This window comes from Thermobia domestica, chromosome 15 (assembly GCF_964235325.1).
Source record: "Thermobia domestica chromosome 15, izTheDome1.hap1.1, whole genome shotgun sequence".
Taxonomy (NCBI): domain Eukaryota; kingdom Metazoa; phylum Arthropoda; class Insecta; order Zygentoma; family Lepismatidae; genus Thermobia; species Thermobia domestica.
Window position 1 is genome coordinate 117463693 of NC_137468.1, and position 25859 is coordinate 117489551.

Here is a 25859-nt window from a genome sequence, read left to right on the forward strand (position 1 = left end):
CTCGGATTAACTGAATTATTTACCGATCTTAAGTCAAATTTTCTTTTACCACTATCAATTATCATTTGAAGAGCGAAATGCATAATGCACGAAAATAATGCAAAAGTTTATGAATCGTGCTTTTAAAATACTGTAAGCATTGTAGTAAATGGATTTCGTAATAATGCACAAATTTCCTTTAATAGTTTTTCCTGTTTACGTCAGTTCATTGTAAATAATCAAATATCTTTTGCATCACTTAAATATGAAAACCTCACATTGTGATCATTGTTTCCCACACACTTTTCTTGTTCATTAGAATTTAATTTAACGTCGTAATCGAACCCGTGGTTTTCATGAAGTGAATCTATTGTCTATATAGAAGCACGTTTGAATGACTACGTTCAATAGGTCCACCGGCAATCATCATCGGGAATACTTGACTACAAAGCAGTTCTCATTCACCTATGGTTGAATGGGTTCCTCGACTAAATTTTCCAATACATATTTTTGTCACTTATTTTTTCTTATCGTTCGGATTACGTTTCTTAAACATTTCGGTTGCTTTGACGTATATAAACTTTAAAAAAGTAAATGAAAACGCATATTTACCTATTCAACCTGACTTGCACATAATATTGAATATTTTAAAACATCTTTCTCCGGAAATTTCACAAAATAAAACAATGATAATAGAACTTCATTAAAATATATTCTATTCATATTATTTATTTATTTATTCACTTGAACATTGTTATTATAATTATAGGATTTTTCTAGGAGATCCGATTTTTTGTTCTTAGTCTAGATGAAGAGACGTTTTACTTGTTCCTTTTTTTTTTAAAACAAAAAAAAAAGCTGTTCAGTTTCTTTCTAGTTCTCAAACAGGACGCCTAAATGTTCCGTTTTTGAGGAAATACGAATTAAATGTCTCATAATATAAATCATTAGAGTAAGTTCTACACTCTTTCACTAAAATGCCAGTGTAATTGTTATTTTGGTACCAACCCTTCAAGATAATTTTTAGGATGTGCCTTTAACTGGTATTTCTTAAGTATTATTTAAGGAACGCTGCGGTATCATCTTTATTTGTAACTTGACAAAACTGCTGGTGCGCGAAATGCAATCTGAAAAAAATTCTTCCCCCCACCCCCCGCAATTTATGTAAGTACCGTTTTTACAAGTTTCAAATCTGATCACCTTATCTTAGTCACATATTTATAATATTGAAAAATTGAAGAAAGAAATAGAAAACAATTATGCGTCTGTATAATTATGTATCAAAGTGATATTTAATTTTCGGAAAACTAGTTAATATAAACTGCAGTATCATGTTCCATACAATTGTTAGATTTTAATTTGTAATCAATAAAGGTTAAGTAAAATTCTGTCCGAGAATCTCTAGTTAATTTCTATAGCTTTTACGTAGAATATTTATAGATGCACAGGACTTCCATCTATTCTAATTGTTATCAGTGATTCAATTCTATTAATAAAAACGTTAATTCAAGCTCAAATACACACATATTTGGAAGCAACTACCAAAATAAGACAACTTGTCGGTGAGACCATTTTTACTGTTCAAAAGAAGCATATGATAGAATTTATTTAATGTTTAATATGTTTTGATAAATATGATGTACTTTCAAGAAATTTAACATAATATATAACGTAGTATTTAGGTAGCGGCAGCTAAGCCTGAAACACGTGGTCGACTCCTGGGTCATTTCCACTTCTCTCATTCTTTGCATTTCTGAACATTGATTCATTGTTTTCCTGTTCAATGGGAAATCCCCAGAAGGGGCATTAGTCAGCAGAAAGGCAAATGAAGCTTACCTTTGCCTGAAAATAACATCTGTATTTCCTATAACATTCAATATAAACCGCTACATTTTGAAGAAGTTCCTTCGTGGCTATATTGTTAGTTTATGCACCAATGGCGAGGGTGACTTGACTTAGGTTCCATTGTAAGCTAAAATGGTGCTAACATAGCCTCAAATACCTTTGACGCTGACATAAAACTCTAAATCAACTAGCCGTTTTATTTTATTTTTAAAAATTTCTTCTACGCAATAATGGAAAATTTCCTGTTAACTCTTCACTCCTCGATTAATAGATGAAAGATTAGCTTTCTTCTATATCGTGATTTCATTTCAGAAACTTCAAGGAGTTTTTATATTGTAATGACGTAAAATGAAAACTTATTCTTTCACATAATTTAAAACGGAGACCATACGGGCCGCGGTCTCTTAGTGGTAGAGCGCTTAGTTCTGGTGCATGGGGTCCTTGGTTGGATTCCAGCTCACGCTAGGTGAGCTTTGTAATGGACAAACACGGTGTGCGTGGGTTTTCTCCGAGTTCTTCCGTTTTCAAGCACTTTCTTCATGCCACCATTTCATTCATTTCTCATCATCACCGCCTCCTTTAGCTTGGCCGGCATAACGTGGGACGTAAAACTTAGATTTCATTTTGTTTTAAAAGGGAGACCACTGGAATGCCTTCATAACTGATTTTAGTTTCCGAATATTTAAGATCATTTTGTAAATGATGGGTGTAAAAATGGATATACAGTTGCATGTTTGTTTTTATTTTCTTATCTATATTGTTATATACTGCACAAAAGAGTAGATGTGACTGGCTCATCATCATCCATGCCGTAGTACTATAGGTAGAAACGTAAAATTTGGACAGGAAACTTCTTTCCTTACGAGACAAAGAAATAAGGAAGTTTTTTTTTTGAAACACGTATCCGAAGGGGATAAATGGGCACTCCCTGTCACAAACGAATCCCTGAAATTCGAGAGATAAAATTCGATATATCTTGTTATTAAAATTAAGATGATGCGTATTTCATTGTTTTTTAAATGTCCATTTCTACGAAGGAAATGTTAGGACTAACTGACTTGGAGATGTGAAACTCAGTATATAGGTTCTTCATTAGAAATAAAGAAATGCGTATTTCAGTATTTCCAAAACTTCCGTTTCTGAAGAGTTAAAGGGTTACATTGTGAGAACTCGGTTAAGATGGAGATGCAAAATTCGGTGTATAAACTCTTAATTGAAAATAGATAATATGAGTTTCATCGTTTCGAAAGTTTTGCTCCTAAAAAGGGGAAGGGGGCAGGATGGAGGATGTCGTTTCTGTGATATCGAAATTTCTTGCTTTCCAAAGTGTCCAATGTTAGGACTCGGTTAATTTGTAGATATCAAATTAAGTATATAAAGTAATAACTGAAAATAAGATAATACACGTTTCAGCATTTTCAAAAATTCCTCCTCTACGAGGAAAAAGGGAACCATTTTGTAAATATTCATAATTCCCTTTCTCTCCTTAAACTGGAGATTGGATTCAGTATTCAGTATTCAATAATATTACTTAAAAAAGTAGAATTGAATTAGACTTATCATCGCCACGTTTATGCTAGTACACAGGTAGAAACATGAAATTTGGACAGAAAATTAATTTTGTTTTGGAAGCGATAAAAAAGATTTTTAAAGATAATATCCTAAAGTGGGTTAAAATCTTTTCTAAAAACAAAAATAATGATCTCGCTAATTTCTAAAGTTAGAAAATTAAACTTCACGTATAAACTTTAGACTAATAAAAAGTACAGGCCAACGCAAAATTAATCATGAGGTGGTGTAATTATTAATAAAATAGTTTTGTGTGAAACACGAACAAAATTATAAGACCTACTTCTAAAACATCACCCAAAGAAAACTCGTCGCTCAAAGTAAACTAACCCTTGTAGATTTTTCTACAAGAAATGACTAATCACATATATTAGGGTTATTAATGAAATATTTGTTTATAAAATAACAGCGAAATCATATGAGTGATATTTTACAAAATTGTAAAAAAAAATCACCCCAAGAGTAAACTACCCTTGAGGATAATTTAACGCAATTGATTTATGCAATATTTTAGGAACAATATATATTTATTTATAAAGTATAACCAAAATCACTGATTCATTTTTGAAAATGTAGTCTGAAAAGAAACTCATCTTCAAGAGTAAACTATCCTTTGTGAATTTTTGTTGGGGCGTGGGTAAGGAATACTTTATACAACATCGTAGAAGTATTAATGAATTGTTTGTTTTCGAAATATAAACAGAATTGTCTTAGTCGTTTTTGACAAAATCGTCAGGAAAAACTCACCCACAAGAATACACCACCAGTCGTAGAGTTTATCACTGTAAATGAGTTATACCATATTATTAGTTTATTAATGAATTATGGACAAAGTTATTTGAGTTGTTTTGAAAACCTAGTCCGTAAAACAAATCATCCCCGAGAATAAAATGCCTCTCAGAGTTTTTGAGAACAAATGCTTCACGACATATTGTAAAAGTTATTAATGAAACATTTATTTATAAAATATGAACAAAATCACATTAGTCGTTCTTGAGAAAATCATCCAAAGATAAAACTTCTCGATTTTCGCAGAGAAATGACTTACACAACATTATGAAATTGTTTTTGAAAGAATAGTTTATAAAATATAAACAAAACTGTTAAGTTTTTTTGAAAAAAAAAAACATTTTTTTTTATATTTACCCTTAAATAAACTACAGATATTTTTAGGGCTAAAAACAAAATTCTAAAACCACCCTTGGAGAATCATAAAGAAACTTTTAATTTAAAATTCGGTTGTGATTCGTTGAATGGTATGACCTCCAGAAGAATGACTCGTCATCGCCCAGATCATGCTAGTAGTAACACACACATGAAATTTGGTCAGAAAATTAATTTTGTTTTGAAAGCGGGGAAAAAATAATATCCTAAGGGGAGTTAAAGTTTTCCTTAACCAAAAATAGCGAATCCCATCAATTTCTGAAGTTAGGTAACTAAACATTAGATTAATGAAATGCACGGGCCAACGTACTAAAGTTTCTGACTCAAATTTCTTAAAGTAAAAATGTTGTGTTGCAGTTACCGTATTAACGATATATTTTTATGTAAAATACAAACAAAATTCTAAGGGATTTTCGGAAAACGTCACTCAAAGAAAACTCACCCACCCTCAAAGGTAAACTACTCCTTGTAGAATTTATGATAATAAATGACTTATGCCACATGTTAGGGTTATTAATGAAAAACCTCACCTCAAGAGTAAACTACCACTTGGGGATAATTCCATGAAACTAATTTATGCAATACTATAAGAACATAATGATTAAATATTTATTTATGAAGTATGATCAAAATTGCCTAAATCGTTTTAGGAAGGTGGTTTGAAAAGAAACTCATCCAAAAGAGTAAACTATCCCTTGCGAGTTTTTCTTCAGGAATAATTTAGAGTTATCGATGAAGTTAAATATGAACGAAATATGAACAAAATTTCCTGAGCCGTTCTTGATAAAATCAAGAGAAAAATCTCACCTCCAAAAATAAACTACCCTTATTTTTAGGGATAGGAAGAAAATTCGATTTCTCTGGAGAATCATACAAAAACCTTGCGTTAATATTTGGTTGAGGCTCGTTAAACGGTATGGCTTCTGGGTGAGTGTACATCAAGACAACGAATGAGTGAATGAACAGATGGAACGATGTCGATAAATCACATTATCAGTATCTGGGCCATGAACCGTGTAAAGCCGTTGAAATTTCGAATTCGAGTTTTTCACGATCACCACATTTTTTTTCTTTTTTTTTCGTCGTTGAAAGTAAAAATAACTGAACATGTCTATCAGCGTTTCTGAGGAATAAATTCCATCCCTATAGAGGAAAGGGCTAATTTCTATAATATAATAATATCCCACCATTTATTCAATAAACGCCGAATTTGTAATAGGTTAGAAGGATGAAATTAAGTACTCGTATTAGAACTCTAACTAAAAATAAAGAATTGCGTGTTTAAGTGCTTTCCAAAATTCCACTTCTAAGACGGGGGACGAGGAAACGGATAATCTATATACTCTTACATAAAAAAGTAAAAGTGACTCACCCATCAATCCACATGCCATACTACTATAATTACAATATGAGGTTTGAACAGAAAACTTCTTTTGTTACGAGAGCAGGAAATAAAAAAAAAATATTTTTAAATATCAATACTAGGTATTATAAAAGGACAAACGATGTTAATTTATATATATATATATATATATATATATATATATATATATATATATATATATATATATATATATATATATAGAAAAAGGGAATATTTCGCGAATTCCAGAAGTTGGGGAGATAAAACTCGGTATATAAATTCTTCATGTACTCTATGTCAACTGCATATAAATACTTTGTAATAATGTAATTGACGTTGTATATTACATCATATCGGTAAAATGACTAAACCATTTGAAATGAACTCTTTAACTTAGTACTTGACTTCACCTTGGTTTCTATCGTGTGACTTGAATTAAAGGTGTGCCCTAAAGGGAGAAAAAGTGTTCAAAATTCTTGCAAAACCGTAATATCTAATTAGCTCTCAAGCTGAGGAGGTGAAACACAATATATACACTTTTCATTAAAAATAAGTGAACAGTGGCCCAATGTTTTCCAAATTCCGCTTTTAGGGGAAGAATGGAAGTAAGTTCCTTAATTTTATTATTTACGTTCAAATTGACGTTATCTCACCACAATAAAAGGGCTGAATCATTTGAAATGACTTTTCTAACTGCAACCCTGTTCTCTAATCATTTTTTACCCCTTTTATCATATTAGGCATTAAAACGCGTTTAGTAAAGAATTGGAATGTACTTAAAATGTGTGCCAAAGACAGATATTTCATAATAATTTGAGAAAGCATCTTAGTTAAAATTGCAATTAGAAATGTATCCAAGCGTGGAAACTTTTACTATTCGCTTAAGCAATACTCCAAAGATCTCAACTTGAGACCATTTTTCTCGTGACTTCATGTACAGATATATTTAAAAGTAGTTTCACTGGAATCAGCATCATTAAAAGCGCAATACGCTGATAAGGCCGTCTGGTATAAAATTCTTTGGGTGCAGCCATATTGGTTACAAACAAACCGTTGCTAAGGTAGCCATAAAATGATGTTTACTTCCGTCGCTCTTAAGATAAGTATACATTAGAGAATAAAGTTATTGTATCTATCCCTATACATTAATTAGCGTAATAATCTGATTTAACTAATAGTTACCATTTACTGTAATACAAAACGAAGTTATTCTATATATTAATTTGTGCACCTTGAAAATACGGAGTTGTACTGATAGACACGAGCATCACGTCTCGATGTGGAAGTAATACTTTAATATCCTTTATTATCTTATTTTCTCTATGCTTGTCCACCAATTACATACAGATTTATATTATCCCTTACCTTTATACATAAGAATTAAATCGACTTTAACTGTTATATCATTACATGAAATAAAAACAGTGGAACGATTTGAAATGAAATTTTAAAATAAGCATAGCTAGAGCTTGATACGAGCTGTTTTTTTTTCTTTCAATAGTATCACTTTGATTAAATTTTTATTCTACGAGGTGGGAACAAACATGTTCAAATCCTATGCCAAAAATAGACTTTCCAAGTTAGGGAGATGAAATTGGCATATTGACTTCTCATTAAAAATAAGTGGACATTTGCCCCCCGTTAAAAAAAATACTTCTATATGGGGAAGGGTCCATTTCTGTAATATTTCTAATTCGTGCGTCGCCTTTTCATGAGAATACGGCTGAACTGTTTCAAACGGATAACTTTAGTTGAAAACTGGGTTCAAGTTTACTTTGGCGCACCACATTACGCAAGATTTACAGGTAAAATTCAATACTTTCAAATATATTTATAAAGAAAAAATTCTGCAGGCAATAGAGTTAAATACAAAGAAATACATCTGTATCTTAGGTTTACAAATGTAGGGTTATAAGTGTAAAAACATTACAAGTGCTTTAATACAGATAAAATAAGTGAGTGTTAATGAAAAACGACTGTACTAGATACTATTTTCCATCGGCGGTGTATTTCGGCACAATATACAGATTTGTATTTTATGTTTACAGTTTCGCTCTGCCTTGACTCGATTAGATGACATTCGTGCTTTAAGTGGCCACCTAGTACAGGCTATGTATCTTTTTGCATTGTATTTTTTATGTCATGCATTCGGACAGCGTATATAAGCCAAAATCGTAAAAGAATTTTAGTTTTTCGACAATTACTTTTGATGGTCCACTTGAATTTTATCTATGGCAAGTGAGGTATTTTCATCTCGCCTAGCGCAAGTCATTTAGGAGTAAATAAGAAGGAAACTAGCAAAAGAGATAATTTTTCAACAATTATTTCTAGTAGTGTACCTAAGTAAACTTGCACGGAAAAATGTAACCTAAGTGGTGAAATATATGCCCTAAAGCGAAAAATGGTTTCAAACATACATTTCAAATACGAGTGTTTTGCACGAAACATTCAACTAGTATTCTATGAAATGATTGTTTTTTCTATCAGCGTTAGCGTTGTTGAGATGTTGGTAGTTAAGTAGTCAATACAATCTAGCTGTGCATGTATTTCGATTCTGGCAGGGCGAAGTTGGAAAACTTACGCGGGTTTACGTCTAGACTTATATTCCACACTTATATTAACGGATTGCGCTTATATTCCTTCGGATGGTAGCGAAGGTGGGTATACACATAAAGGAATATAAGTGCGATAAAACTCACTGATTTGTTCTAGGTATTGACTATTAATTAGCTTATTCCATTAAATTGCATAGTAATAAACAACGCTTTGTAACGATGTTTCTGTGTTTGACCCCACATAAATAAAATAATTGAACATTAGGCTTACTCTTAATGTATGAATTAATAGGTCTTTTCTATACATTTTCCAAAAGGTGACCACATATTCTTAATCGGTACCTGTTAATTACTGTAAATGCATGATAACTCCTGCTCAAAAAGAAGCGAGTGACAAAATAATTCCATACATATAGTACAGGAGATCAGCATTTATTGGCGTGGGTTAGTGATGATTTTATCTTAAATTTAATCAAAAGTTTAATTACAAAAGTTATAATTGTTTGTTACATATTTTAATCACATACAGTTAAGTGCGTTTACAACGAAGTACGTTTCACATGAAAGGAAGTTGTATTTACAGTTTATTTTAAACTAATGCAAATGACAAACGAATCATTTTTACATTCTCGGTTGTGCACTAATAGCAGAAAACATGTATTACTCCTTATATTAGTATTTTTAATATTTGTTTACTCTTCTTTGTTATCCTCAGTCAACTGTCCATAATTTTCCTTATATATCTAGGAACATAAATTTCAAGTTTTAATTAACAAATCTAAAATTACAAAGTATCACATTTACATAAACTACCGAAATTACTTTGTAACCAACTGCCTAAACTTGAAACGGAAATGACGTTTTCTGCATCAGCATATGAGAAATGTATCCGAGCGAATACACTTTTCCTATTGACATAAGCGATACTTCAAAGATCTCAATTTTAAAATCTGTTTTCTCGTCACCCCACGGGTAGCTATGTTTAAAAATACCACTGGATTCAGTATTCTCAAATTAATATAAAAATTAGAAATTTATCGAAGCGTGGTCACTTTTCACTAATGATATTATCGTTAGTTCTTTGTTAATTATATCACCAAACTGGATTTGGAAGATTTTCAAAATCTATCCAATATACAACATAAGTAATTTCTAATGAACATTAAAAATCAAACTTCCCAAATCTCAACTATTAAATTGGTTAGTTTCTTTCGTACTGTTTCTGCTTCGATTCTTTGTAGACATTTTTATATTAATCACTTTGATGTCTAAAGGACGCTTAAACTAATGAATTGATTTATCAGATAGAATAAACAAAATGAAAACTTACCTGAAAACTCTGGCAAATTAAATCGAATTGCTTAAGGGCTTTCATTCTAAATTTCCATTAGGCATTTAGTATATTTGTGTGTCCCATAGTTCGTGCCTCTTCCTTAATAACTTCCGCAAAATATGTCGGGTTTTTAATTAAGCTTGAGATGTGCTTTCATGAAAGCTTAGAAATAAGATTATTGCTTGAATGTAAATCGGAGTAAATACATTCCTGGAAATTTTAAGATATGAAAGGTTTGTTTGAAAATTTGCATAACAAATTTCCTGAAAAAAATCCCATTTTGATTAAATACAAGGCAAGAATACAAATGCATATACTCGTGACATATGATCTCAATAAAAGATAAATCTTTCTTTTTTATGATTCTAAGTTTCGATATGGACTTGGGGATAAAATTGGAGGAGAATAAGAGAATGAATTTACACTCATCTTAAAAAATATTCTACTCTATTTTTGTTTGCAAAAATTCTCCAAGTTGTCATTAAATGTAGTGTGCAATTTATTTGAAACAACTACTGTTGCTTATAGTTTAAACCAGTCATGAACAAGGAGTGTAGGAAAGTTAAATTACCTTAAAGAAAAACAAAATATTATATTCGTAAAAGCCGATTTTCATTAAATACAGTATATGCTTCTTTTTAATTTCCCAATACAACCTATTGCTTAGGGGTGTAATAAATTCAACTTAACTTCAAGAAAAAATCAGAGTAAATTTCATAGAAAATAAATAATTAAAAAATCATATTTTAAAATTAAAATTCCTTCCATAAGTTCTTATAATTATATTTATATTGGTGTTAATATCAGTTTAGATTAAGAAACTTTTTATCCTCAACTTAAAAAGTATTTGCTCCCTTTTTCACTGAAGAGTGCCACTAATTATAACTTAATTGTTACTAAATATTAAATTGGTGTGAATGAAATGTTCACTCCAGATGTGTCATTTCCAAAGGCCAGAGAAATGAAAACCGTACCAACATAAAATTCTTTAAACATTTGTTCATTTTGAGAATTGCATTATGATGTTAAGTTTCGTCCTCATTTAGTACAATCGTTTTACCGAAGTAACATTGCTTTAATCTAGTTAAATTTTTACTATTGCTCTAAGCCAGTTGTTCTTAACCTTGGAGCAACACTTTCTAGGGTCGCGAAAACAAGCAAGTTACTGATAGAAATAAACAATGAAATTATGAATAAATCACAAGTTATGATTTTCGGTTTACAATTTAGCTTTAGCAAACTTCACAGATCCCACGTATTTGATATTTTCTTTCCCATTCCTATTCAAGATTTCTACTAAATAAACTAGAAAGATTCAATATAGCGGAGAAAATAGTTATTCATTGATTTTTAGCATTTCTTTGTTATGCATAGACATTGCATTTACTTACATTCACCGGATTGTATAAGTCCAAGCCAAAAATTCGTTGGTCAGGAACTGAGAAACCAAAGATTTTCACTGGGCTATATTAAAAACGTTGGCAGATCTTCACAAGTTTAATATGCATATAAAATATCATACTGTACAAGCCTTTACTTCTTGAGTTATTGTCCATCAAATTCGGGGTTTAAACTCAAATAATTACAAATATGAAGTTTGATGAGGAGTAACTCGAGAACCAAAGATCTATATACTCGTATTTCATATGCACACTAAACTCATAAAAATCTTCTTTCATGGCAAAATTGGTCAATATCAAATGAGTTCCGTTGATCGCGTGTAATGACCATATCTTGCTAAAATTTGACTACGTCCAAACACCAGCTTTGATGTCAAATAACTCTAGAACCAAAAGTCTCCACTTAACAATATCTCGAGTGCTGTCAAACTTCGATGATCTTAGTAGGCATATTAATTATTATATTGTGCAGGTTTTGGGTACCTAACTTACTGGTCATTAGTAAAAAAGTAAATATAAACCTTCAATTTTCATGACTTATAACTCAAAAACTAAAGATCTGAACATCATAATATTTTAAATGCTTAATAACTTTATAAAGATATACAAACATGCCAAACTTGACTAAAATCGGATGAGTTACGCCAGTCGCGTTTTACTAAAAGTTTTTGATTTCGATGAGTTCAAACTCAATTTTGCTGGTCAACTAGTGAATCAAAGGTCTATACACCATAATACTTTATAGATCTATTAAGTTATCACACACATCAAGCTCTTGACGGTGTACAACCGTATCAAGTTTGGTCAATATGGGATGAGTTTCATCGACAACATGCGTAATATGTGTATCTTTTCACTATATCTAACCCCAACTCAGGAATCAAAAGACTACCCATCATAATATTTCATACGTGTACTAATCTTGTGAGAGTCTATCACCATCCAAAGATTGCATGAATTCCATCAAACGCGTGTCAGTGAAATTTCTTGATTTTACTGAGTTGAAACCGAACTTAGAATGGCAATAACTCGGAACCAAAAAAGATCCGCGTGGAAAGAAATGTCTCAAGAACATGTAGGCATATTATTTTGCGTTCGGAGCACGATGAACCCCATAGTGATGCATTATTTATTTATACATGAAAGCAATAGATGTCCGTATCACATAAAACTCTATAAATAGTGTGTACATCTATAATTATAATTAAACTTTACATAGTTTGAATATTTACAACTTCAAAGAAAGGAGGGTGACGCGTCTTTGATCCATCCTATATACTGTGCAACTGGCCGAAGTATCAGGCAGAACGAAGAGAGTAAATAATGCAAAGAGTGTACACATATTTTAAAATAATAATAATAATTTATTTATTATGAATGATTACGACCACAGCCAGAGCCATAATGGTCATATATACAATTATGTACAGTAGAATATTACAAGAAGAAAACAAGCAAAACAAAGAAATTAAAATACATAAAATCATCACAATCAAGTAAAGAAAAAAGAAAAAAATTAACACAAGTTGAATTCAAACTAAATTATAAAATAAAATTACAAACATATCCTCAATTCAGTAAAGATTCAATTAAGTAGGATATATTACTAGGAATTTACATATGTTGATCATAAAAATAAACAAATTAAAAATTTAGTAATAATAATAATAATAATAATAATAATAATAATAATAATAATAATAATAATAATAATAACGCTTCTTCTGACTTCCCAGATGTTTTCAGACATATTGACCCATATTCCGGGACAAAATGAGTAAAATTGAATTTCAGATCACAGCCACTCTGTAAAATTTCTTCCAGAAATGAAATGATAAAGCCGCAAGTTTGTAACAGCAGAAAACATGACATCTACCCGCTTCTAAGGTGATTTCTGAAGCCTTCGCGAGCTGGCATCATCCCATATGTACTTTAAGCCTATTAGGTAAGATTCATGGTAAGTATCCAATTAGCTAATTTTATAGTTTTTTTAAATAGTGTTTTAGATGTAAGTGTAGAGAAACCTTTTCTATATGAGTAACTTGTAAATAATTTCCTCACAATATCGCTTTTGTACACCAATAATACGAAAGTATCAATAATCTTCTCATGTGCATATATATATTACATTTATTTATATGCATGCTAATTTATTTATTCGTTCATATATTTATTTATTAACATAGTCTTGCTTACATAAATATAATTAAGACTATGACTAATTCTTTTATTACTTGACTAAGCCTCCTTTATTTCTTTTCTAGGTGGGAGCATGAAAAGCCAACAGTTACAAAAAACCCAAGATACATCATCACGACAAATGACATGGCAACCCCTGTAGATTTCCTTTACAACACACTGGTATATACTTACTATATACTACTATAGACTTCCAATTAGTTAGAGAAGTATGAAAACCTGAAGTGTACAATTTGATTCTTAACAGCCATGCCAACAAATTTCAGTACCACAACCAGATTATTAACACACTTACTTGAAATTCCTATTTTATTAAATTAGTTTTAAAAAATTATACTTTACCACTGTTAGAAATTAATGCATTCTTGTCCAATGTGTAACTTATTAGAACTTCATTTCTGTTCTTGTATATCTTGTAGTATATAATCTTTCTTTATTTTCCTCTTCATATCATTATAGATATTGATAGATCAGATCAGAAGGTTTGTGGTCTATTGCTTTACGTTCGTTTAGCAAAGTAAGCATTATAATAAAACATTGTTATATGATTTGATAACATAAGGGCATTAATTAAAACATGAACATAATTGAAATTAAATGAAAACAAAATAATAAACGGTTGTAAATAAACAGAGGAAATGGTTAATTATAATAATAGTAAAGTTTAAAAAGAAACTTTCCATTACATTATCAATTTTAAACATATTTCAAATGTAGCGTTACAAAATACGTTGGAAAATAATTTATTTCTAGTGTGTAACATATTTGTATTGTAACAAGTGATTTATTTTAACTTTGGATGTAAACTTCAATCTCAAAGTTTATTTTGAGGTCATCTTTTATTTCTGCCTTCGTTATTAATGTAAATCAGTATCAACGAGCTAACTTACTCATATTTTGTTTCGCAGGAAGGGGTGTGTTGTTGTGCTTGTGCCAAGTCACGACTCCATTCATTGCTTTCCAGAACGTGTTTTATTTATAGTGTCTCTCTTACAACCAATTTTAGGTTCCAATTTCCATTTTTACTCCGAACGTCATAGTATCATCTTACATTCAAGTGATTGAAGTGGTTGATGTTTGTAAAACTTGTATCATAGATTTTCTAATTACCATTTAATAATGAAAAATATATACAAAGGTATTATGAAATCATTTCATTAGCTCACCCTTGAAATAATAAATAAGTGAAATCCTTGCATGAATATCCCCTTCAGCAAAACGCAAATAACTATATAGCAACTTTTTAAAGTAACAAATATACCAAGGTATAATTAAAAATATTTCAGACAAAAATAGTGGATTATGATCTCATGGTGCTAAGGTAGCCCATCATAAAACTTATTTTTAAATTCGGAATATTACATTTATTTTATTTGTAATTAGAGTTCTGCATGACATGAGACAAGACAGAATTTTCGAGGCGATATTTGATACAAGCTAGAGTTATTCCAATATTTAAATTCAATTTTCGAGGCGAGACAATCTTAACTCTTGTCTCGTGCGCATCCCTATTTGTAATTACACAAATCAAATAGGATTCTTGTAATTATTTCATATATTCTACAGACCAAGCAGATACCTTGAAAACTCTTTACAGAAAGTTGTTTTACTCAAATTATCATTGCTGCCTCTGAAAAGAAAGAAGTTACGTCACGTTTTTGCTATTTGATATTTGAATTACTACAAAAATTATGAAATAGTCGCTAGATATTTCCAATATATTTGTATCAATATATCATTTCTTAACAATTATAAAATAAACTTTAATACTTTTTGCTACTTCATTTACAGTTAAACAGTGCCAATAATTACTAATTACTTTCATGTTTATAGACTTAAGTGCAGTTCGTTTGAGCACAGCTGGACTGTAACACTAACCATACTACTCCTAACTTTGTTGAGTAAAATTCTATTCAAAGCGTAGATGTTGGAAAGTCTTTTGCTACAACTTTTAAAAGAATGGGACCTAGAACAAAGAACTTCTGAGTTGAGAGGTTTCATATCTACACCCGTTCCGAATCTATTTTTGCTGTAACTGAAAACCAGCTACTGCACAAAGCTATGGATATTTCGTATTTGGAAAATCAGTGGGTGTGACCATGTTTAATTCACTATGTCGAAAATATTATCTGGATCGTCTTGAACAGTTTTATTAAAGTGTAAAATGCGAACATAGTCGCATACAGTGTTTTCCATACAGTCGTGAAATGCATAGGTTTTCTTCTTAAATACAGCAATACATAAATATTTATTATCATTCTGCAAACAAACCAAATACCTTAAAATATCCTTACAGAGAGTTTATTGAAAATATTACTGCTGTCTTAGAAAACAGATTTGATACAGCACATTTTGTACCATTAGCACAAAAGTCCTGAAATAACTATACATACATTGTGTATTCGTACTTCTGAATTCAAGAAAAAACTTTTGCTGCAATTTTATGTCCAAAATTATGAGGTGGTGTTGCTTCTGTGACATTGATGTTGAGTTTTCGTTTACTGAACAAAATAACTAGGATACATTGAGCTTTAACTTTATCCCCTTTCTTGCCTACCGCTTTAGTCTTGAACATTTGCAGAGAGAGAATGGATAAGGAAGGTCTGTATATGATTTGATCTGTATAGTTTTACAGTAAGTTCTGAAACTATATCCAGTATGTCGTGTCGGTTCTTTTCTATTTCTTTGTTAAAAACGTAGGAAGTCGTCTTGGATTAAAAAATGTACGATGATTAATATGCGTAATAGTTAATTATGTGTATTTATTAGATAAGTGCGTTTATTATTGAATGCCAAAAATGTGTTTACTTACTACAATTACTATTTTACATTGGGAATAGGGTAATCATCATTCCATGTATAGAAAGCTTTTACTAATTCACTTTTAATGATTCAGTATTTTAAAAATGTAATACGTTATTTCCTACTTTATTTTTCATTAAATAAAGAATATGTAATGCTTACTCTTTCCTCTTCATCTTCAACGTAAATGTGACAGACAAAGATGAGTAGCTCCTGATGTTACTACCCACAATGGAAATAGATTCTAAGATAAAAGTAGTCCAATGCACAATCCGAAGAAAACCTCACAAGGCGACTTTGAACGGCTCGACTCACCAGATTAGAGCGTAGGTCCAAGGGACAGTAACGCACCCAAGTTCGGTCTGTAGGGAGCCAGTACCCCAGGGAATCGAAAATATGAGTAAGCTACATTCAGAAAGAACATATTTGGAATTTCCAAAACCGTGATCAGAATATAGCATTTGATTATGATCAATGGATCTGAAACAAAATTAATTAATAAAAACTTATGTAACACAAGTAACACAATAAGTAAGCTGTTTCTCAGTAGTTCATAGTTTTAATTGTGATGGCATTAGATTTATTAATAAATTGATATGTAAGTCGCTAGGTTTGAAACGCTACTGCAACAACTATTTAGTTATATTTAGCATTTCGATTGTAATATTATACATTGGTTGTTGATATAGTTTGTAAAGCTTATTCTGTAATAATTAGGGAACAGCGCTGATTATTATGGTTTAGTTAACAGTATTGCTTGAGCATTATATTCACTTACGTAGACCCTTTTATCATTATTTTTCATAATTTCGTAATTTTATATGTATAGAAATAATTATTATCATGCAGCATACGTTAAACTTGGTAACAATCTTCAGTAACATAAATAAATATATTTTATCTTTTCCATTATGTTCGCTGCTTTATTATACGCATAAATAAACATACCTCAACCTTTATATTAAACAATTAAAAGAAGACAGTTTCAGGACAAGATTCCCAAGATGGTACTCCAGATGAAACATAATGAATGACTCCAGACATCTTCACCACATTGATCTTATCAGCAATATCTTAAATAGAAAAGTTGGTAAAACTTGATTTTGCGACAGATAATGGGTAATCATTCACTTAAAATTTTGACAAAGCTCCAATAAGGTCTAAATTTCGTAGGAAATCATCGGACTTTGTTAACGAGAACCTGGGACGGATTCACTTGTTAAAACTCCATAATTTCAAATAACATCTTTATATTGCAGTTACGATAAACAAGTAAACAAATTTTAGAAAGAAAACTATTACTTCTATTTCATTTGAAAATTATTTGTATTTAGCTTAATGTCAATTAGCATTTTGCTCTATACTGCTGAAGTAAAATCTCTCTATGCAATTCTTTATTTTTTTAAAAGAAGATGGTATATTTTTATGTACCTTTTTCTTCTTCCTTTATCAAACAATTTTCAGGCGGAGAATTATATACTATGCGCCCACTTATGAACTTTGTAATAATTTATACAAAATGGCAGAAATTAACACAAATCACAACAAATTAATAACACAATAAATTTAACTGGTAATTATAAAAACAATTCACAACAAATTAATAACGAATAATTATCTGATAATTATAACAATTCATAACAAATTAAAACAAATAATTAATTGTTAATTATAAATAAATAAATTCGATAAATGCACCATTTTTAAAGCTTGTAAGTCATCGCGGAATGCAGAGCATTACAAAGAGTGGGAATATAGTTATCAAAATATAAATTATTCACATTTTTATTAAAAGTTTGCATCGTAAGTTTTGAGTATTTTATATTCAATTTTACGATTCGAATCTTTCGTGTTTAGTTTCACTTATTGCATAACATTTTGATGATATTGCAATTCTCAATTTCCTTCCAAACATAATCTCTCCTAACTTTTCTTCGATTAAACCTCTTTTCACTCTTCTTTAAAGTTCTAGTTATGCAGTACTGCAAACTATATATTATACAATAATGCAAGATAATAAATTATTATAACTTTGTCACCAAGAATGTGTAAATAAATATGCAAATTATGCTTACAATATTTTGTTATATACAGTAATTACCCAAAAAAACATATTTGAGAGAAGTATATTCAGCTAGCACGAAATTTTCTTAGAAACTTCGGAGAACACACAATATTTCTAAAATATTATAGTTAGAAACAAAAGTTGGACCTTTTTTAATTTACCTGCTCTTATTTGAAATTTTGTTTAAGACGAAACTCTGAAAAAATACTAAATAACTTCTATTTGTAATGCACAATTATGAACAAAACTTGATTCCTTTCTGTAAAAGTACTTCCTCTTCAGTGTTGACTAATTAACATATATTATATATACAATTCAAAAATTAAAATTAAATATTGTAACAAATTATCAAAAATAACGTAAGATCTAAGCACATGTTATATGAAGAATAAAATCAGTATTAGTTTTCTAAGTTTTCGAGTAATCTTTCATACAATTTAAATTTAGAATTGTATTCTTATAACTAGTAGTTGTTACAAAGCAACGAAAGTAACGGAATTTTATTAATTTCAACATTTAAATGCTTATTCTTGCATTCTTGTGGAAATATGCTTATGGGAAATATTGTGTAGAAATATCATTGTAATATTATTAGTACTAGCAGTATTTTTCCAATTACAATAGCATTTGAAAATTTATTTTTTCCAATACACGAGTTTTTAAATTGTAATGTATCATATTATCGTTAGTACTTAGATGTTGGTATCAACAAAATATTTTTATAAGCAATGTATTAACTTAAAATGATAATTGCAAATGTGGTAATAAATGAAGCAGAAAGGAAATATCAGGGGAAATATGATACTTTCTTTTAATGATCTAATTCTAAGTAAAGAGTATTTTAATTAAATACAATATATTATTTTGAAAATATATATTTCTTTGTCCTAAATATCAAGAAAGTAAAGTTCAGAACTTTGTCACCTCTGTGTTTACAGTACAAATTAACTGTGGTACGAAGCAATCGCCATATGATACACGAGATGAAATTGCATGGTCCGCTTAGAAATAATTAAAACTGAATTCGATCAGATATCCTAATTGAGTTGACCAAAGTGTGTTTAACAGTGGTCATTATAATGTTGAATTGGAGAAGACAAAAATGAAATTATAAACTGTTTCAGTATTGTACATACGAAGGAAGCATTCTAATGATAGTATTTTCCCTGATATTTTTATTTTTATTTATTTACTTAGTTCTTTCATCTGATTTTTAAAAAATACATATATCGACTTTGTTTTGTATAGTAGAAGCCGATTCCACCTTTTAATAAATCAGCTGAAGATCATAGATTTCTGTGGGTTGGTTACACATACAAAAGTACTAGATATACATTTAAATACATTGACCTGACCAAAAATTGTGCCCCAAAAGAATGTAAAAGTTATTGAGTATATAATTAGGTGATCATTCGCCCTTCGTTTGAAATGCTTTTACAAAATTCAATGTATAATATTTTTAACTTTTCTCTTGAACGAACATCTCAAACAATAGATAGCGAGAAGTGCTTTCTAAAATCTTTACCATCTTCTTTCTTAACCCTTATTTTAAGCAGTAGTGGCAGAAATCAACTACTTATGTCTTTCATATTGATCGCTATGCAATAAAAACCGAAATAGATAGCGAGAAGCGGTTTTCTGTAATCAATTTAAGCGTGCCCAGAGTGTATTCCATTTCTACTATAACTTCTCTACTAAAATCGAAAGGGGCAGACATCAACCACTGAAAGTTTTAACGATAATAGCTATAGAATTCAAACGGTAATAGATAGGCAGAAGCGGTTTCGTGCAATCAATTAAGCGTCCCAAAAATAGATTTCATCTTCACTCTATTCTCACTACTAAAATTAGAAGTGATAGAAACCAATTTCTGTTCCCATGTTAATAGGGAGAATATCGCGCCATACAAACCAAAATCCTTCTTGTGATATATACTTGACATTGCTACGTGTTCTTTTTTCTATTCTTTTAAATAATTCAATGATAATAAATAATACACTAATTTTGAAAGTGTGCAATTTAACACATAAAAATGTTAATTGAATTAGAGAAGATTACAGTTTTAAAATAGTTACAAGTTTATTGCATTTTGTAAACAGCATGTGGTATACTTTCTAAATTATCAATATTCTTTACTGTTTTTGGATCAAAAGATCCAATATATTTCAGGCAAAAATTTTATTGTAGGCCTTATATCTCGAGAACTACATACAGTGTAGCCAAACCAAAACTAAAAATTTACTCAGTATGGGGTGCTTATTACGTACAAATATGAAAACTTGATTTAGGGAGAGTTCCAAAATGGTCCTTGATCCGCAAGATTCAATATATTTCATACAATCAAACATTTTCTTGTACGCCCCATATTTTGAGAACTACAAATAGTGTAGCCAAACCTAAACCAACACTTAACTCAGTATAATATTTTTTATCGTCAAAAAACCACCAAAACTCGATTTTGGGGCAGTTCAAAAATTTTGTGGTCCCTGACCCAAAATCTAATTATTGGTCAAGATCGCAATCTTTGATCCATTTTTTTTTGATAATTCCTAAAATTCTTGTAAACTTATTCACTAAAATAAAAAGAAATATAACAGAGTGCATTGGAGAGTATAGTGAAAGCGCTAAATTAAAGTTTCCTGAAAACAACACTCATTGTAGTTTTATGAAAGTAGGAGACAATAAATGATGAGCGATGAAAGAAGTATTTCTCATCTGGTCACTATTCTTGAAAAGCTTTTCTCATCTCGTTTTGTGAACTTATGCATTTCGCTTTTATAGATAATCTTTATAATAGAAAATTCAAATGCTATATAGTAATAAAAGTTGAATAAATATCATTAATTAAAGGATGACTATATTACTCGGATTCTTTAGCCAACATTCGTACTAGAACAAGCGCAAAACTCGTTGACAGTACAGATCTACTAGTAAATAGTTACAAAAAGGCAAATTTTTAGGATGTATGTAAAATGCAAAGAAACGGAGTAAACATCTGAACTCTTGCAGGTTTAAGTAATGTAACTGAAATAATAGCATAGGATTGATTAAATTTTAGACAAAAGGACACACTAAAATAATAATTCATGTAGAAAGTAGGTTGTCTCACTTTTCAGAAAAGAAAATGATGTTCTCATTAAATAAAATAACTGTATCGTATACAAACAACAAATATAATGAAATGAATTTTTCGAAAACACACACACACACACACACACACACAAATGTAAGTTTTACCACAAATTTGTGTGAACAACAAAGGCATGAGAACTATATAAACACTTTCTATTCACTTATCAGTTGTAGCAGTAATATCTCAATTCTTGAGGTTAAATGGAGAGAAACTTAAGTAACTGAAGAAGAAATAATGCAATATGAACCTCTACTTATAAAAATACAAACGGCTAAGGCAACATAATCGAGCAGGATCAAAACTAACCTCACACCTTTCTCCATTACAGAAAACTGATTATTCAACTATGTCACCAAAGAAAGCATTTATTATTGTTGCTCTTATTTTATGAGTATTTAATTCAACTTATGCGTAATTCCGAAGCTAGAATGAAGAGTGGTCAGTTTATATTAAACTACATAAGAAATATTACAGAACAGAATGTATTAAATTGCAAGAGGTAAACCTTATTTATAAGTAGATAATAATAAATAAAAGTCTATTTATTCTGAAATGACTTGCTTATCTTTGTATGTTGGTAAATGTCATATATGGTATTCCAATCAGATTAGTAATTTATAGCTTTCGTACTACTAATCATGTAACACTGAAAGTGTTTGAAATCTAGAACTTGAGTATAACTAGTATTGATCGCGAAACGAGACTTTTTCGTGATGTCTCGAAAACGAGAGGAACGAGGACATATTTCTCGTTCTCTCGAATGTAAAAGTGTAGTTTAAGTTCTCGAAACGAGATGAGACGAGAAAGTTCTTGTCCCGTAGGAACATTATTCTTCCAATATTGTTCCGTAACAAGTAAACGTTTAGTGCATTTTGTTGGCAATTCCTAGTGAAACAAATGCTTCATGTTCTTAAGATTGCACCTTTCTAGAAAGAATTGTTCTTCACACATTCTTCCTTCAATGTGTCTTTAGAAGCAACATCGCTATTGTGATGTCTCACGGTAATTTGGAAATTCACACTTGTTAGTCAAAACTAAACAAACAAAGTCAAGAATAATATTTTCCAGCTTATTATTACAAGCAGTAAGTGCGTGTAGAAATATATATCATCCTTAAGAAAAGAAAAGGAACAATGAATACAATCCTCTGGTTAACAGTGCATCTTGCTACACAAGCAATACATAAACAAATATCAATTTATTCCAGCAAAATAAAATGTGTCCATTATTATTGGCAGCAAATGACACATACTTTACGCCACAGAGTTCGATTTTTTATTTTCTCAGAAACTACAGAAGAGAATTTACCTGCAAACATATATAATCTTCGGACACTATTTCACTTAATCATTTCACATCTAAGGGATATATATGTCCCATTTAGTAAACACCTGATTCATTCAAATTTCTTGTGCTGGATATTAAAACTTCGGAATTGCCTAAGTGAGATTGTATATAAATATAAACTGTTGTATAATAATTTGAAAATCAGTCTCCGATTGTATATAATTTTTACCCGGCACTCATTGATTCTTGAAGGATATAAAAACACTATTTTGAGCATACATAAGCACTATAGTTGCTAATATTGTTCGGAAAAATAAAATAGAATTGCTTATGTTTATTTGTTCAAAACAAACTCTTTACTGGCCATAGGGACATATTTGTTCCAGGCTATAAATGACCGTTGAGGTTATTAACTTGCGATGACTATTTTTGGAATGTACGTGTTAGTTTCAGTTACATGTTAGTTTCAGTTGGAATCTACATGTTAGTTAGCATGTTAGTTAGTTCATACTTCTCTCCCTATGTACAGTTCTTGCGAGCCTAAACGGATTAATCAGAAAGTAAAGCTTCCAAGCTAACGATAATTTTATTATATATTTAATTAATCATATTTTGAATTGTTGCCGTGCAAGTGTAATCAAGAACGAAATGAAGGTATCTTCAGTATCAGTTCCACCTCTAAAAGTAGCATCAACTTTTAGGTTTATCTCCATTTTTTGAAAACTACACGTGAACTTTTACACTCAAGCATATCAATTTCTCCAGCTCAAAGAGAACTATAAACTGGCATATGTCTCGTCTTTGGGCAATTTTTACCGTTAAATGCTAATAATATGTAGAATTAATATGGATAGAGAACACATATATTCAAATAACTTAATTTTCTTTCTCAATGTTGATAGCAATTTAGTATAATAATGGTCTCTTAATATTTTCGTCACTTTGAAGGAGCATTTACAAGCATTTTATTTTGGTACAGACTGATCTCGTAATATCGCTCTGTACCAAAAGTTTAGGAGGCAAAGTGGATATAGGAGGTCAAATGCATGTCTAATGTAAAATTTATACAATAGCAGAAGATTAATCTTAAGATGGTATTCATTATAACAAAATAAGTTCTCGATAAAATTGACCTTTCGGAGATTAAATACTTACAAAGTAGGTGGAGACGTAAGGGGAAAAGTTCAGTTTTCAAAACGCATCAGCTTAAGTAACAATGAATAGCTTTAAAAAATACGGAATCTTATTTAATTGTATATACGTGTAGCTATACGTTCTAAGATACTGCGGTGTTTGTGCAATGTGTGTTAAAGATTGTTGTATTATTGGAAGAAATTTTAAAGCAGAACTCAGATACAACTCTCCTCCAGTTACAGATAATATTTAAAAATTGATTAAGACTTGATGTTGACTACTTCACATCACTTTCATTTTAATTTACAAAATCTTCCGAACTTTCGACATCTCATGACGACTACTTTTAAATACCATATATCATATTGTATGATAGTTTGAATTCATTTTTTCTTTAAATTATATTTCACAATAAATATTACGATTCCTGTTAGAAAACAAAATTTAGCAACTCAAGAGTGTCGATATGATATTGACATCTACTTGCTGGTGATCTACATTTACATGCTTATTTATTTGTGTTTTCCTCACCTTGGATGTTACTGTAACTCAATTGGTATACAGAATACAGCCTGGCACAAAAAGCAGAGCCTACAAGTGACCTATACACAGTATAATTGTCTCCAGTGCGCTGAACCGTACAGCCAATTCTAGTCACTTAATTGGAGTGTTCTCGTAGGGTTCTAACATTTTCCCACTTTATGTTTTCGTAACTTATCTGATCGACGTAAGTTCCATATTTTTTTTCAAACATGAAAGCCGACTTGTGGTTTCCTGTCACCACAGCATGGCGCACCCTCAGGTTGCGGATCGAGGAGAAGGCCTCTAGATATAGAGATTAACTGCGAATATACTGAATAAGTAGTCGCGGATAGACGAAAAGAAGTTATCTTCTAGCTTAGGGGTTCGGAGTAATGCCAACAAGAAGATACGTTGTCGCCATTATTACTCAACTTCGTCCTGGAGTACGCTATGAGGAAAATTAAATATAGCAACCAGGGCTTATAGTTGAATTGTATTCACCAGGTTATAGCATATGCTGATGCTGTAAATTTAATAGGGGATGATAGGAGAACAATAGAAAGAAATGCAGAGGTCTTATTAAACGCTTGAAAAGACATTGGTTTAGAAGTAAATGCAGAGAAAACTAAATACATGGAAGTTCGTCGGGATTGTAATACTGCAAATTATGGATGCGTTAAAATATCTAATAATACTTTTGATAAAGTGGATACTTTCAAATATCTAGAATCAATATTAACAGGCGAAAACCATATTCAAGAAGAAATTAAATGTAAACTAGAAGCGGGGAGTTCGTGTTATTATTCAATTCAAATTCTCTTGTCATCGCGAATTCTGTAGAGGAATTTGTAATTTAAAATATATAAACGATAATCATGCTTGTTCTGTATGGTTGCGAAACATGGTACTTTACTCTGAGGGAAGAGTGTAAACTGAAAGTATTTGAGAAAAAGACCCTGAGACGAATATTTTCACCCAGGAAGAGTAGGAATGAGGAATGGCCGAAACTTCACAACGAGGAACTGCATAATTTATACGGTTTACCAAACATTGTTAGTGTCATCAAATCTAGGAGGCTCAGGTGGACAGGTCATGTAGCCAGGATGGAAGAAAGTAGGAACGCTTTCAAAGTTTTAACTGGAAGATCAATCGGAAAACGACCATTATAAAGACCTGGGCTCAGATGGGAGGACACTATTAAAATGGATCTCGTAGAAATAGGAATACAAAATAGAAAATGGGTCCAGTTGGCTAAAGATAGAAGTCAGTGGAGAGCTTTTGTGAACGCTACATTGAACCTTCGGGTTCCATAGGTCATGGAGTTAGTTAGTTAGAAAGCCGACTTGAGCTTTGCAAAGTTTCTTAAGAGTTTTGCAAAAGGGTTATCAGTAAGATGATAATCAAAACGAGACAAATCGAAAAGAAGATGGAAAGGAGGAAAACATTAGCTATCATTAATTTATTTTTAACCGACCTCGAAAAAGGAGGTGTTTCTCAATTCCACCCATT

General features: G+C 30.8%; 1 long non-coding RNA gene across 1 annotated transcript in view; it reads left to right on the top strand.

Moving 5' to 3' along the window:
- The window catches only part of LOC145671894 (uncharacterized), a 64040-nt gene extending 46917 nt beyond the window's left edge, over positions 1 to 17123 (top strand). Inside the window, exon 4 of the long non-coding RNA XR_014128560.1 lies at positions 13473 to 17123. This is a non-coding gene — a long non-coding RNA (uncharacterized LOC145671894). The remainder of the gene's footprint in view (positions 1 to 13472) is intronic.
- The last annotated feature ends 8736 nt before the right edge of the window (positions 17124 to 25859 follow it).